Genomic DNA, 17,008 nt, shown 5'->3' with positions numbered 1-17,008 from the left:
AGTTTTATTATGAATGCAATTGCTAAACACATTGCACAAAAGAAAGCTCAGTTCACAACAATTAATTTTGCATTAAATTCTAAGTACAACTGACTAGAAATACATTCTATTGAACTCAATATAACTTATTTCTGAGTAGACACAAATAACTTTGCATTATAAGTTCCACATCCATATGATTAGGAACCTTCTTTCACTTTGCTCATCCAGATGTAACACATTATACTTATTACACTAAGGAGGAACAAATAAAGCAGCATGTGCTTTCCTATTAAATTAATTTGTAGCGTCTTTGATGCACAACCAGTGTGCACTTTTACTGGCCTTGATAAACCAATTTCAGTTGTCAAATTCACTGATCAGTATGGGGGTGTCCTTTCTGCCCTTCGGCAGGCATACTAATTAAAACAGGGAAGTAATTAGCCTGTAATTGATTTCTCTGGATTGCAGGCTATTATAGGGGCACTAGTCAGAAAAACTTTGTTCAGTCAACAGCTATCACTGGTAGAAACTGCTAGCTTTAAATAGCACATTTAAAATAGCAGTCACTTTAAATAGCTTATTTAAGATGCCAGACTAAGAAACTGTGTAACCACTATGTCAAGGAGGTTAACTTTTCTTTGTTATTCTATTTTTTTTAAAATCTGAATTGTCCCTTCATAAAGCAGTTATTTGATTTATGAAATAAATCTTATAACATGTTTATAGAATAGAAAGGGTGAGGGTTAAGAATATTATTTAAACATGATCCAGTGATCCACATTGTGCCCCTTCTAATGATTTACATTAAGTCAAGATACCTGAAAGAGTGTGTGGGGAGAGAGAGAGAGAGAGAGGGAGGGAGAGAGGGAGAGAGAGGGGATTGTATTAAAAAGAGATTAGACAACTTCATGGAAGATAGACAAGGGTATATATTTGCAAAAATTCAGACAACTTGCCAGGTGTTAAGAAACAGAGAAAATGTTACAGGTGGCCATTAGTTTATGACCAGCTGCTGAACAACTCTTCAAAGTTACAATGGACTCATTATTTATGACCCATCTTTGAAGTTACAGTCATTGTACCACCCTTACCAGGGGTGGGTTCTACTTGCCTTTACTACCAGTTCACATTGCGCCCGCATGCATGTGCAGATCACCTATGATGACATCTGGGTCAGTGGGCAGAGCCTCCTGCTGGTTTTACTACCAGTTGTTGCAAACCAGTCCAAACCGGGGGCAACCCACCACTAATCCCTACGGTCACATTATTATAGTTCAGGCATTTGGCAACCAGCTCATATTTGCAACCATTTGTAATCTCACATGGTCATGTGATTGCATCTTGCAATGTTTTTGCTATTTTCCATCAAAAATGCCCATTGGATAATAGCAATAGTACTTAGTATTAGTACTTAGTACTTATATACTGCTTTATATACTTATATACTGCTTTATAGTGCTTTATAGCATGCTCTAAGCAGCTTAGAGGGTCAGCATATTTCCCCTAAAAATCTGGCTCCTCATTTTACCAACCTTGAAAGGCTGAGTCAACCTTGGGCCTGTTAGGATTGAACTTCTGGTAGTGGGCAGAGTTAGCCTGCAATACTGCATTCTAATGTCCACCATTAAATTGGATTTGGACTTACAACCACATAATATGCTTAACAACCACAGCAACTCATTTAAAGACTGTTGTAAAAATGGTTGTAAAATCAAGTCCAATCACATGGTCAACCTCAAAACTGTATAATCAAAATTCCAGGCTCAATTGTGGTTGTAAGTCAAGGACTACATGTAACTTTTTGCCATCATCTAGTGATTTTCTCAATGTTTGCATCTCAGTTACAGTATACTTTATAGAAGAGGACCATTGTCTTAGAATTTTTAGAGAGTTCCCAGATGAATCTGCTTTGCCTAGATTAAGAAAAAGTGATAAACTTGAAGCACTTGTTTTTCTCGTATTTCTTGCATGCAAAAGAAAAAAAGAGATGGAAAAGAGATGATCAAATAATTCTCTGAATAAAGACTTAATGCTTATATGTATTTGACAGAACATTGGGATAGGTCTGTAGTAGTCTAAAATTTACAGATACATCAATATACAAAATAATGTCTTCATTAAAGCAAATTAAGGCTTATAGGGTTGAAGCAACCTTATGATATGGGAAAGATCATTCCAGAAGAGCTTAACTGGAACTTTTGCTACTTCTCAATTTATCCTACCTAATATGATTATTGGAAAAAAAATAAAAATTGAGAGGAAGGGTCATCCTGAGTCCTTTCATGTAATGGCAAGTTTAAAATACAATACTTTCTCTAATCCAGGAACTTCAGATGTACTGTGGATTCAGATGCACTGGAATTATCCCAGTAGCTGAGCTGGCTGTAAATTTTGGAAAATGGGTACCCTGTGATATCTGTTGTTCTTACAAATAAATTATGTGATCAAATAACTGTGTTAGTTTAATAGCACTTCATATCACAGCCAACACCACCTCGGTCCAAAAACCAGTAATCCTTTTCCATGGCAAGCATGGATCTAACCATAAATTTCAGCCACTGAAAACAGTAACCGATTTATAATAGCCTATTTTTTCAATAGTCATTTCCAAATTACCATGCCCAGGTGAGCTTTAAGGTATATGCACTAATTCTGGCAATGATGTTCACTGTGCTTTCAGTACCTTGTTAACTACAGAATGAGCTCTGTTTCAATAAATCGCATACACTGAGGTGACTTGCTACCTAGCACTGAATATTTCATTCTCATTTATAGCCACTAGAAACCTAGTAATACATCTTTCTTTCAGTTTGATTCTCTGTGACAGTTGGATCCACCCACTCTGCCAGTCTAATGGTCTCAATAGAGTTTACTTTCATCCCAAGGGGGTTGCTTCCTTTTTTTCAACTTTTAATCAAAACCCAGAGCCTTCCATAAATAAATAAAATTGCCTTCGCGGCATTTTAAGTTTGTTCTTCTCACAGAAATCTAAGTGTTAATATGTATAGAATTGAAAGTGGGAGTTGCAAATCACCAGAAGCAAAATGGCTCATGAATGCTCTTCTCTGTCTAAAAAAACTGTTTAATATATATATATACATACACTACAAAAGCTCTCTTTTTAAATAACTTTTAAAGGAATTCATTATGAACAATGCATCACAGAACAACAATTTTTGAATCAAGATACTTCAAATAGGCTAATTTACAGAATGAAATTTTGGAAAGTTATGGCTTCTGCAGGCTATTGCTCTGATTAGACTACTGCAGTTATGCAATCCTCATTTTCAATGTTCCATGATAGTTTCCCAGTCAGTCCTGTAATCCCTCATTCCTCTCCCCATCCAGCAGCCATTTACTAGCTGGATGGGAAAGGAAAGGAAGGGGAGAGAAGGGAGAAGGAGGAGAGGAATAGGTTGGGAGGAAAGGATGGAAGAGAGGGAGAAGGAAGGAACCCTCGCACACTTTCCAGCACTGCTTCTCCCCCACTTGCCCTTTCGATCCATGTCATTCCTCATATGCCTTCCTTGATCCATATGGCACCTCTTGTGTACCCTGTGCCGACTCCCAATGAACTCTTCTCCCCACATGCTTTTTCCAACCCACAGAGCACTTCTTATCTTAACCCCCACCCACTTCCTGACTTGAGCTCCATGGACCCTTCCTAACCTACACCATTCCTCCACCACCATCCTTAACCCATATGCCATCTTTTGCACATACCCCACATACCCTTCATATTTATTGAAAGCCATAATGCAGGTAAGTGGCTGTTGATAGGATCTGTCTTGTGTACCCTTTCTTACCCATTTTCTCACACACCTATTCCCTCCCTTCCCCACCTGAGAGCAGCTACTTATCTACATGCTGGCTTTCTCCTTGAAAATGTCCCAGAAGTAAATGGGGAAATTGGAGGAGGGAGGGGGGGGAGGAAAAGGAAAGAAGGAAGGAAGGAAGGAAGGAAGGAAGGAAGGAAGGAAGGAAGGAAGGAAGGAAGGAAGGAGGGAGGGAGGGATTTCTGATGCTGCTGACTTCCCCCTGTCAGGCCTGGAAGCCATCTTTTGGGCCTTCAGGCCTGCCATGTTTAGTGCTGTGGGAAACTGGCAGGAGTGATATATAGTCATAATAACATTCCTTTCTCAGAGAGTCAAGGACATCTTGTCTTGCACCCATCTCCAGTTGGGACAGTGCTTTGATTGGACCACGTGGTGGACATGTGGGTGCTGGGCAGGACTTCTTTCATTGGGGGTGTTACTTGGAACCCTGACACCCATTAGAGAAAACTCAATGGGGAAACTGGCAGACAGTCAGATGTAACTGCCACACCCACTGCTTGTGGTCATGTGTTTCTCTGTTTATGTAAGGAAATATATTTATTTATTTATTTATTTATTTATTTATTTATTTATTTATTTATTTATTTCAAATTTCTATACCGCCCTTCTCCTTTCGGACTCAGGGCGGTGAACAGCCAAGTAAAACACTTTATATACAAAAGTTAAAATAGATTTAAAATAATTAAATAATTTGGCCCATAATTTAAAACATTTCAATTTAAAACCAATTTCAAATTTTAAAAACCCATCATAAAATCAGGACAGCCCGGCTAACTGAAAGAGGTAGGTTTTAAGGGCCCGACGAAAAGTCCAGAGGTCTGGGATCACTCATAGCTCTGGGGTAGATTGTTCCAGAGGGTAGGTGCCACCACAGAGAAGACTCTCCCCCTGGGGGTGGCCAGCCGACATTGTCTGGCCGACGGCACCCTGAGGAGGCCCTCTCTGTGGGAGCGAACTGGCCGGTGGGAGGCAATTGGTGGCAGAAGATGGTCCCGTAAGTACCCCGGCCCTAAGCCATGGAGTGCTTTAAAGGTGATCACCAACACTTTGAAGCGCACCCGGAAGTCCACCAGAAGCCAATGCAGCTCGCGCAGGAGAGGAGTCACATGGGAGCACCCCATCGCTCCCATAATCCCCCACGCGGCCGCATTCTGCACCAGTTGGAGCCTCCAGGTGCACCCCAAGGGGAGCCCCATGTAGAGAGCATTACAATAGTCCAGACGAGAAGTGACGAGTGCTTGAGTGACTGTGCGTAGGGAGTCCCGATCCAGAAAAGGGTGCAACTGGCATATCAGGCGAACCTGATAGAAAGCCCCCCTGGCCACGGCCGTCATATGCTCTTCTAAAGACAGCCGTGCATCCAGGAGGACATCCAAGTTGCGAGCCTGTTCCATGGGAGCCAATGATTCGCCCCCAATAACCAGCGATGGCACCAGCTGGCTATACCGGGACGCCGGCAGCCACAGCCACTCGGTCTTGGAAGGGTTGAGTCGAAGCCTGTTTCTCCCCATCCAGACCCGCACGGCCTCCAGGCACTGGGACATCACATCCAAGGCATCGTTGGGATGGTCTGGGGTGGAGATGTACAGCTGAGTATCATCAGCGTACTGATGGAACTCCACCCCAAAACCACGGATGATCTCACCCAGCGGCTTCACATAAATGTTGAACAGAAGGGGTGAGAGGACCGACCCTTGTGGCACCCCACAAACAAGGCACCTCGGGGTCGACCGTTGCCCCCCTGTCAACACAGATTGCGACCGGTCGGAGAGATAGGAGGAGAACCACGCAAGACGGTGCCCCCCACTCCCTATCCCTCCAGCCGGCATAACATGATACCATGGTCGATGGTATCAAAAGCCGCTGAGAGATCTAACAGGACCAGGATAGAGGAATAACCCCTACCCGAGCCCTCCAGAGATCATCCACCAACGCGACATATCTTAAATGATAACCCAAAGGGGCATGTGTTGTTGGAAAGTAGTCCTCAGGTTAGTACCACAATTGGGACCAGAATTTTGATTGCTAAATGAGGTGATTCTTAAATGAGTTGCACTCTATTTTATGACCTTTTTTGCCATAGTTGCTAAGTGAATCATCCTGGTGGTTAACTGACTTGCATAATCATTAAGTGAATCTTGCTTCCTCCATTGAGTTTGCTTCTTGGAAACCAGCTGGGAAGATCATAAATAGTGATCGTGTGACATTGGGACATTGCAAATATCATAATTACATGCTGGTTGCCAAGCACTCAAATTTTGATCATATGACCCCGGGGACACTGCAAGGGCTGACAGTGACATTCATTTATAAGACATTTTTTTAGTGTCATTGTAACTTTACATTGTTGCTAAACTAATGGTTGTAAGAAGTCAAGGATTACCTTTAGTCATTTTTAAAATTCAGAACATTTGGTTCCTTTTGTGGAACTAAATTGAATGGAGAAATAATTCATTGTCTTACAAAGAAATATATCATAACAAATGCTCTATAAATTGGTTGTTTGACTTTATTCTTGGGATGGTAATATCTCAGAATTCACTGCTTTGCCTTAGGATGAGCCAAAATGCCACAAAATGAATATCAAGCTTTTGAGTTCTCAAGATCTTTTCATGATGCTGTCTGTAAAATTTCATAGATGTTAGAGGCAGACCAAGCTTGATGTTAAAATTACAAACTAAAATACAATTGTATTCATATCTACTTAGAAATTAGTTGCATTAAGTACAATGATAAGGAAAGGTTACAATTCTACCTACATTTATCTGTAATATATTCCTTATGTGTTTATTTATAACAATTCTTGATAGAAATAATAGAACTTATTTCTGAGTAGATATGTTTAGAATAGTACTACTAATTGGTTTAGATTATCCTCTCAGCTTTAAAGGATTAAGAAATGCATCATTATTTGTTTATTTTTTTAACATATACCTAGCGACATCACAGATACAGATATTGATCCTATTATTCCTTTTCAATATACTGTAAGTAACATTATGCAAAGTTGCAGAAAAAATGTAATACAGTAAAAGGAAAACAAATTAAGGGCAATAAAGGAAAATAACAAAGTCTAGCTTCTACCATCATTATCTGTTGTAACTCTATATACTGTAACTCTCTATACTTGAAATCTATTCTTACATCCCTCTCCTGAAAACGTATTGGTTGCACTAAATGAGCTTCAGGCCTGATTCTGTTCTTCTTTTACCTAATACACTTCTTAAATGATTACTGAATTCAACTTAACCTTTTGTTTTTCATGAAAACCCAATTTTCACTTCTGTACAACCAAGTTAACAGAAGGTTACTATCTATACAAATAGTCATTTTTGGTTCTTTCAATAAGCATCCATTTCTCACAACATATTGCATCCTACCCACTACCTTTCTACTAGTATTTCTCCCATTCATTTTTCTATCTTTAGTAGACGTTCTAGCAAAGTACATAAATTCATCTACTTGATGTAATTTTTCATCATTTATGAAAAACTTGTAATCACTGACTCAATTTTTCCTGTCAAATGCAACTATATTTGTCTTTGATACTTTAAATTTCATTTCTATTCCTTAGTGCATCATTCAATCTATTCAACATTTGATGTAAATCATTTGATTTCTCAGATCGCAATAAGGCATTCCCTGCATACAAAAGTAGGTATATACCAACACATTTCTACATACCCACAAACAGTCCATCCATAAATAAGCACCCAAAGGGATATTATATATCCTTGTCTTATTCATGACCAATACTGAATTTGCTAAATGTTTCATTTATTCTTACCTGAGTTTACTGCAATCATAGACTGTTCTTATCACATTCAGCAGACAACCATCAACTCCATGTATGGGGAAAACAGTCCATAACTCAGGACTATTCACTTTTTCATCTTTTCTCTAGATAATAAACAATTCATTTTCTTTCTCACATTCATAAATACTTAAGAGCAAAAATCTGGTCTGCATACCTCCTGCTTGGCATGAAGCCACCCACATTGGACTTCTCAAATTTTGTTCATTGTCATTGTAATATTTCAAATAGAATTTTTCCAAGGCACACTTAACAAATTAGGTCTGCCACCCATGTAATTTTGTTCATTCTCTCTTGTTATTTCTCTGTTGGTAGATATTCCTGTTATTTCTCTATTTTCTAGTTATGAGGCACAAATGTGGCTTCACATATACCTTAAGCAAGTTGCATAGCTACCCTATAAGCAAATAGTTCTCACATTATGTCAACTACAAAGGCAGACTTACCATTTTTCAGTGCTCTTATAGCATTTATTACTTTCTTTTCATCAGTTTGTTTTCTTGAATCCTAACATTTATAGCGCTTATTTCAGTTGCATTTGTTTCACATATCACCATATGGTTCCCATACAATTTTTTAAAATTCTCATTCCAGCAGTGTCTCACTTCAGTTTCATCTAAAATTATTTCAGTACTTTATTTTTCATTTTATTTTATTGTACAATCCTTGTTTAGCCTTTTTCATTCCTTTCCAAATATCTTTTTATTTCTAGCTTGGGGAGCAGCATAGCAGATTGGGTAAAACTCTACTTATTGTGGAGCTGACAAACTTGGAGGAAATAGGAGCTGGTGAAAAGTTCATGTCCTCGAAACGTCTTTAAATTGAGAAGACAAGGATCTTCCATGTTTGGCTCCACACAGATTATACTTGGGAATAGATCAAAAATAGCATTATTCAGTGGGTTTGAGAGGGCTGGGGGCTGAGGGAGCATTCATCTTGCCTAAACCATGCCCAACACCTTTCAAGGAGACACTGAGTTCATCTACCTCCTCCCTTGGTTGCTTTAGGAAGTTGCTTATTAATTTCTTTCTGAAAGACAAGCTACAGTATACCAGGAGCTTTTCCTTCCTATCTGGATGAAAGATGTTCTGAGTAAATTTAAGCATTAACATGAATAGCTTTAATTTTTTTGAAAACAGCAAAAGGGGAACTACAATGTAGATTTTGGAAAGTTAAGGAGGTAGATGGATTTCAAAGAATATTTCCTATGGGGTGCTTAAAATTTATGAAACAGTATATGGAGTCTTTGAAACTAATTGTAAGAAATCCTCCCATAGGAAAGTTCTCTTGATTAAAAAATAGACAGATGATAAGAAGGAACTTGAAAGAGAGAACAAAATACTACTCTTAAAGCAGAACAGACCCATTAATACAATGGAGCAACACTATTTGACTATAGAAGAAATTAAGGTTATTTGGGAACAATTTGCTCAGAAGTTACTTTCAAGGTTGGGTGTTACTCTAGCAGAGGACATAGGAGAACATCATATTTTATTGGATAAACAGAGAATGAGGCTGATTTGAAAGTGGAGTTGGAATTTTAAAAAATGCTGGATTATAAAAGTGATATGAAAGAAGATGTGGATCTGAAAATGGATTTAAAAATGGATCTAAGAGTGGTAGAAAACAATGACACATGGAATTACAAATGAAAATAGTCGATCTCTTAATAATCAAAGGGAATACATAAGCAATAAATCAGTGAGTGACTTGGAATTTGCAAAAGTTATGTGTAGAACCAAGGAAACTCTTTTTGGGAGAAGACAAAGAGAAATTATTTAAGCTGTTCCTGGATGAAGAAAAAGAGAAAATGATAAGACATCAGCTTGTGGGACTTAATGGGACAAAACATTAAGTTTAAAAAAAATGAAAAGAAGATTCATAAAGTGAAACTGTTGGAGAAGGGTTAAAACATATATGTTATGATTTCTAGTGGCTAATAATAGGACTTCTTTTTTTATCAGGATTGTATGACAAGGCTTTAAAGATTTGTTTATAAATGGGGATAATTTTTTTTCTGTTTTATTTCTTAGAGAAAAAGATGTGTTTGGATTATAAAAATGATTTTTTGATTAAGTTTAAAATATATATGTTAATGTTTCTGCTAGCTCTTTTTTTTATTAAAGAGTTTTACAAAATATATATATATAAATATTTCCCCCTCCCCCCTCCCTTCCTTACCCCTCCTACCTTGCCCCCGAACTTCCCAGAACAAAATACAGGGTATAACAATTGATAATCATATACTAAACTATCTATGGATTCCTATCCCCCCTTCACACTTTAACTCCCCTTTTACTTAACTAAATATGAATACTCTTAATTTTTCTATTCATTCATAAGCTAGTTGATACTTTTTAGTCTGATATTTGTTTTGAATATAATTGATCCATCTTCTCCATTCCGATATATATCTTTCTTGTGAGTGATCTTTCAAATAAGCTGAAATTTTCGCCATTTCTGCTAAATTCGCTACTTTTAATGTCCATTCTTCAATAGTAGGCAAATCTTCCTTCTTCCAATATTGGGCCACCAAAAGTCTAGCTGCAGTGATTAAATTTAAGATCAATTTAGTCTCTATAACCGTACAATCTGTGATTATACCCAACAAAAACAACTGTGGAATAAACTTTTATCTTCTTGTTAAGGGTATTTTGGATAATCCACCATATTTTAATCCAAAATGCTTTAACTTTTTTACAAGTCCACCATATATGATAATAAGTGGCATCATCACAATCACATCTCCAACACTTAGATTGCAAATTCGGATACATACAAGCTAACTTTTTAGGATCTAAATGCCATCTATAAAACATTTTATAAAAATTTTCTCCCTGTACTGCCAGCTCTTCTTTTCTTCTCCTCATTTCCGGAGATGATGGGCATCCAGCCTTTAATACATTAGTATAAAAATCTTTTGCCTTCCAAATTGTGTTAAGGCGATGCCTTTCTCCCATGTAATTCACCACCATTCCAGCTGGAACATCCCATCTAAACTGAATCTGTTGATTTCTAAGTTCATCCACCAAAAAAGCAAACTCCTTTCTGCTTCTCAACATTTTTGGGGGGGATTTCTTTCAGTACTAAAACCTCTTGTCCTGCCAGTTGAAGTTTATTTTTATAGAAGGCTTGTAAAATTTCATTTCGGGTCCTCCTCGTTGTAAAATAAATCACAATATCTCTTGGCAATTGGTTCTGTCTAGCAAACCAGGAATTAACACGATATATTTTGTCAATTTGCAATGAAAGATTTGCTTGTTGCTCTCCAGTTACCTTTGCAAAGGCCTCTGCAAAGATCTCTCTCAGATTCTCTCGATTGTGCTCTCTCAGACCTCTTACTCAGCTAGCTCTTAATAGACTTTTGCTTTGTAGGAATAAATGATGGATTTTTCTGTAATTTGATTATTAATAAGGGATGAGATATGGGAAGATGATATTTTTTAAAAAAAAATGAAATGGAGAATGTGTTAACTTAGTCAACTTGTTTATACATGTCTCCGGGGAGAGAGAGTCATATTTTATATATTTTTATTTCTTTTCTATATTTTTTATTTCTTTCTACTTTCTTTTCTTTAGTTTTTATATTTTTCTTCATTTGTAAAACATTTTTATATTTGTAAATTTTAATAAAATTATTGGGAAAAAAAACCCAAAGGATTTTTTTAATTTCCATCTAAATTTCTCTTCATTTTTTCATCATTCTAGCTTAACTTCTCTTTCTTCTTTTTGATTAATTCCTGGGAGCTATATTTTTTATCTATATGGTATAATATTTTGTCTTTCCCTAGTATTTTGCATTCTTTTTCACCTGCTTGAGGTCTTCCAAATCTTTCCCCAATCTCCTGAATTCTGAAGTATAAATTCTACCTCAGTCTAATCACAGTTTAAACAGCAGCAACCATGGTTACAGCTATGTATGATTAGCAATTAACCCAGGTTTTGCAATCACTATTTAAGTTGTATTCAGATCTGAGCTGAGTAAATCCCTAGCAAGCTGTAATGATGACCAGTGTCACTACACATTTTGTAGTTAATCATAGCTAAACTTGGCAAAGATAAAGAATTGTGCTTGAAAAGGATAATATTCAAGAAGAAAATCCATAGTCTGATCATTTAATAAAACACTACATCTCTGCAGCAACTTTTGAATATCCAATTGTAAATGAGCATTTAGAGAAAGGGGGTGTTATTTGCCAAAAATAGATTTGCATAATGAAAAGTTTAAGCAGTTCAGTGAAGAGGTAAGCTTTTAAAATTGTAATAAATCAAGAGGGAATAGAGATTAGAGGGATCTTTACATGTTGACATAAAAAGAAAATCAATAATAGCATGCATGTTAATGCAAAATCTTTCCCATTCGTACAGCATGTCATTGGGATCCATCCTATGTTCCCCTTGATCGCATAAATCTTCCCTTGTTGCCTACAGCCTCAATGATTAAATAAATAAAAAATCAACCTCTTATGAACAAGCAGCACTCTGATCTCCAATTCGTTTATCTTCAGGGCTCATTAATATAACATTACTGCAACAAACAGCTAAAGGGAGTGAGGGGAGCAATGTCAGGCTGAATAATAGAGTTGCTTTGAGGAGATAACAATTAGGTTTGGAATGTGCTATCAACTAAGACAGACACAAGGAATGATTGTGCCAGGTTGATGAACTAGCACTATGGATGTGCTGAGGTCTTGCTGAGCTTGTCCACTGGGATATAGCCAGCTACAAATAGAACTGTATTTTTGATATGTTTTGGTTTAGCTTTTGCCAGAGCTCTTGGCCAACAGAATATGGTGCTTTATCTTTATATTAAAGAAAAGATGCTGTATTGGGTCACTATATCATTACAAAAGTGTAATTAGGTATGCTCTGATGGCATGGTGGTCAATGCTATCCATTTTTATATGGTACTAAAGCCAGAGGTGGGATTCAAGTAATTTAACAACTGGTTCTCTGCCCTAATGATTTCTTCCAACAACCAGTTTGCCAAACTGCTCAGAAAGTTAACAACTGGTTCTCCTGAAGTGGTGCGGACTGGCTGAATTCCCCCACTGACTACAGCCTATAGGACAAAGTCATTAAGAAGTATAGTGGGAAAGAACAGTTTTAGGAATATTAACTTTTCAGATATTCTGTTCAAAATGCATTTGTTCTGTAGGAAACATTTTAATCTAATTTAGATTATTTGTAGAACATGATTGTGATGATTGCATGACATCAAATCATTGTCAACTCTTAGTAACCACAGAGATAGATTTTCTCCATAATGATCTGTTCCTAATTCAGCTTTTCCAATGGTGCAGTCATCAGTACTGTAGTAGAATCCATTTTGCTCTATCCTTTCACCTTTTCCAGCATGATACTTTCTCCAGAGAGCTAGGTCTTGGAATAATGTGTCTGAAGTAAGATAATTTGTGCTTGATCATTTTGGCCTTGAATGAGAACTTCGAGTTGATTTGTTCGATGTTCCAGTGGTTTATTTTATTGACTATTCACAGTATATTCAGGAGTCATTCCCAACACCAAGTTTTAGAAGTGTCAATACTCTTCTTATCTTGCTTCTTCAAAGTTTTAACTGCTAGTTCAGGGGTGGGTTCTAAAAAAATTTACTACTGGTTCTGTGGGTGTGGCTTATTTTGTGGGTGTGGTTTGATGGTCATGTGACAAACAATTCTTTAGGATTTAGCAGAGGTATTGGTCTACCAGGCTTTTAACTATTTGCAGAGCCGTACCGGTCTACCCATTTGTTTTTGGAGCATTCCGGTCTACCTATTTGTTTTTGGACCATCCCAGTCTACCTATTTGTTTTTGATGTGCACCAGTCTACCACCACACTGCCTTTTACTGCTGATCAGCTGTAGGGCGGTCCTTTGAAGCGCCAGGGCAAAAGTTTAAACAGTTTTTTGCTGCTCTGCCACCACTGAGAGCATCAGAAACCGCTTTCAGGCAGCTTGGCCTCAATTGGCAATCTACCACCACCGAGCGGTTTACAAGGAGAGATCAGTTCTAGCCAATTAGTTGGGAGGCTTCTTGGCTTCTCAATTTAAAGCTAAGGTGTCTTGTTTGGTTTTTTTTCCTCTTCTTTGTCAAGTGAGCCCTGATTTTTTCCTTCTAGCTGATCAGCTGGGACTCGGGAGGCAGTGAATAGATTGGGGGTGGGGCCAGGCAGAGGTGGTATTTACCGGTTCTCCGAACTACCAGTTCTCAAGAACCGGGGAGAACCGGTAGCAATCCACCACTGTGCTAATTCCTTTTCTATTAATCCTAAAAGTAGAAGCAAAGGTCATTAGTTTGGTCTTCTTGATATTTTAGTCCCTTTTATCCACTTCACTCTTTGACGTTTATTACTAGACTTTGCGTATCCTTTGCATTTTTGTCTATCAGGATACTGTTATCAAGTGCAAGTTATTGATGCTTCTTCCTCCAGTTTTAAAACCAATGCTTAGCTTCTTTCAATCCAGCTTTCCTTAATATATATTTGGCATATATATTGAATAAATAAGGAGCAAATATGCAACATTGTCACAATCCTTTGCATTCTTGGAACCAGTCTTTCATCATGTACTGTTCAGATTGTAGCTTCCTGACCTGACCTGCATATTCCAATTTTTATGAACACTTTCCATGGCATGATGTGATTGATATAATCAAAAGTCTTTCTTTAATTACTGAAACACATAGTAATTTTTTTTAAAATATTAGCATTCTCAATTGTTTACCATGCATCTGCAATAATGTCTCACGTTCTGCAACCATTTCTAAAACCAACTTGAACATCAAACATTATTTTTTCCATGTACGGCTTTAATTAGCATTGAATGATCATAAGCATTGTTTTGCTAGCATATGAAATTAAGGAAATTGTACAATAGTTTACACACACTGGTAAGTCTTCCTGTTTTGCCGTTGTAATGTAAATTGACCAATCTTTTCCAATCTGTTGGCCACTGTATCATATTTGCTGACATAGGTTGCTTAGAACCTTTACTGATTTTTCTTCTTTTGTTTGCCATATTTTGGTGGCTTTTAACAGAATTAACAGAATAACAGAATTAGAAGGGATCTTGGAGATCTTCTAATCCAACCCCCTGCTCAGGCAGAAAACCCCATACCATTTCAGACAAATAGTTGTCCAATCTCTTCTTAAAAACTTCCATGTTAAAGCACCACAACTTCTGGAGGCAAGTTGTTCCATTGATTAATTGTTTTAATTGTCAGAAAATTTCTCTTCAGTTCTAGGTTGGTTCTTGTCTTGTCCCACACACACATTCACACACCACAGGTCTTAGAAGTCTTTATTAAGGTTTCCTAGCCCCAAATAGTCTTCCCCAGAAATTCCTCATGCCCACACCAGTGCCACCCCCAAGGTTCAATAGGCAAATTGGTTTTTTAACCACAGTTTCCTCTTTTAAAGGAAGTTTCCAACTTTGCCATTACAGTCTCCAGTCACTACTCCTGTCACAAGCAGATATCATGCTCGCATCTTCTGTCGATTTAAAATTGAACTTGATTATAAAACATATCAATGTCCTCTTCTTCCACATTAATGGTTAGAACAATGATTGTCATATTAAAAGGTTGTCTATGAAGTTTCATCAATGTTATTCAATCACTGATTGCATTGCAGCCAAGTACTGTTTTTGCTATACTCTTCCTAAAAATAAAAGTAATGCTGTTCCTCCTTTGTTTTTCATGCACTGAGTAGTAAACAGTATGATCTTCTCACTGAAAGTGTCCAATTTCAGTCAATCTCAATTCTCTGATGCCAAATTTTCAGTTGTTTCATTTCATCTTTCACTGTATTGAACTTTTTCCGTATTCATGCTACTTACATTCCATGTTCCCATTTTTCTTTGCAGCTTCAGATTTTATTTTCCTGTATGGAAACATTAACAACTAGACATCCTAAATTTAGTCACACCATGAATATAATTGTGTACATGTGTCAGTCTGGACTCCTGGTGATTTACTGGGAAAGTCTCTATATTTTGCTTGGAAAGATTTCAGAATTAGCTTGTCATTGCCTCCTTCTTAGGGCTGAGAGTGGCTGATCCAAGGTCACCAAGTTAGTTTCATGCCTAAAGTGGGGGTATAACTTATGGCCTTTCAGTTTCTAACTGGTACCTTAACCACTAGAATAAACTGGCTTGTCAAACACCATTGGTACACTGAAATATCCTCAGTTCTTCCTTAGTAGCATGTCAGAAGCTCACCATCTGATACTATAATGTCAATTGTTTTATGTGATCTATCAATGTGGGTTTTCTTGGTAAAAATGCAGGAATGCTTTACCACTGTCTTCTCCCATGCAATATGAATTGATGCCTTTACTATTGTCACTGAACTAACTATCTGCCTCCAGCATCTTCCTATACTGCTGTGTCCTATATGTGCCTGCTTGAGCAGCTGAAATGACCTTCTCATCTTGAGTGACCCTGCATTAATTCCCATTCTTCACTCATCCCTCCCAGACACTAAAACCATAACCCTGCCAAAATGAGGCAGCAAAACAGGGCTTGGCGTGTGGAGAGGGGGAGGAGAGATTACTTATATGCAGTTCCTAGTTTCATTAAGTACCTACTTGAGTCCATAGAGAGCTTAAATCATATTTCAGTTTGGTTTACAGCTTCAAGCTTTATAATAACAAATAAAGGGAGAAGGAAACAATGGCAATTTCATTTTGAAAGTCTACTTCAAACCAGTGGTGGGTTCCTCCCAGTTCAGCCTGGTTCGGCCGAGCCGGTAGTGGTGATGATATGATGTCCCGAACCGGTTCTCTTTGTTCAGGAGCGGAGCCCTCCCGCCATTCCGCGTTATTCTTATTTTTTATTTGGCCTGCCCCCAATCTATTTGCTGCCTCCCGAGTCCCAGCTGATCGGCTAGAAGGAAAAAAAACTGTTTAAACTCTTGCTGCGAGTCTTCAAAGGGCCACCCTACAGCTGATCAGTGTTAAAAGGCAGTGTGGTGGTAGACCAGTATGCTCCAAAAACAAATGGTAGACCAGTGCCTCCAAAAACAAATGGGTAGACCAGAACGCTCCAAGAACAAATGGGTAGACTGGTACGGCTCTGCAAGCAGTTAAAAGCTTGGTAGACCAGTACCTCTGCTAAATCCTAAAGAATTGTCACATGACTATCAAACCACGCCCACAAAATAAGCCATGCCCACAGAACCAGTAGTAAAAATATTTAGAACCCACCCCTGTTGCAAACCAACAGATCCTTAAAAAGTCTCAGATTATACTTTCATAGATCAAATTACTTTGAAAAAGCATAACTACAGTATTATTTGAGGAGGGGGAATTTCAACTATCCAAATATAACCAACTTCTGAAAACTTCTTAATTTCAAATACATAGATAAAAACCATAGTACCA

At 37.7% G+C, this 17,008-nt stretch overlaps 1 protein-coding gene across 1 annotated transcript in view; it reads left to right on the top strand.

The window, feature by feature from the left end:
- The window catches only part of PLXNA2 (plexin A2), a 420,814-nt gene that overhangs the window by 281,147 nt on the left and 122,659 nt on the right, over positions 1-17,008 (top strand). The window lies entirely within an intron of this gene.

The sequence above is a fragment of the Pituophis catenifer genome, unplaced genomic scaffold (assembly GCF_029215685.1).
Source record: "Pituophis catenifer annectens isolate HBS135680 unplaced genomic scaffold, rPitCat1.0.hap2 SCAF_3, whole genome shotgun sequence".
Taxonomy (NCBI): domain Eukaryota; kingdom Metazoa; phylum Chordata; class Lepidosauria; order Squamata; family Colubridae; genus Pituophis; species Pituophis catenifer.
Note: the sequence above shows the minus strand (reverse complement) of the source record. Positions and strands in the feature narration are given on the sequence as shown.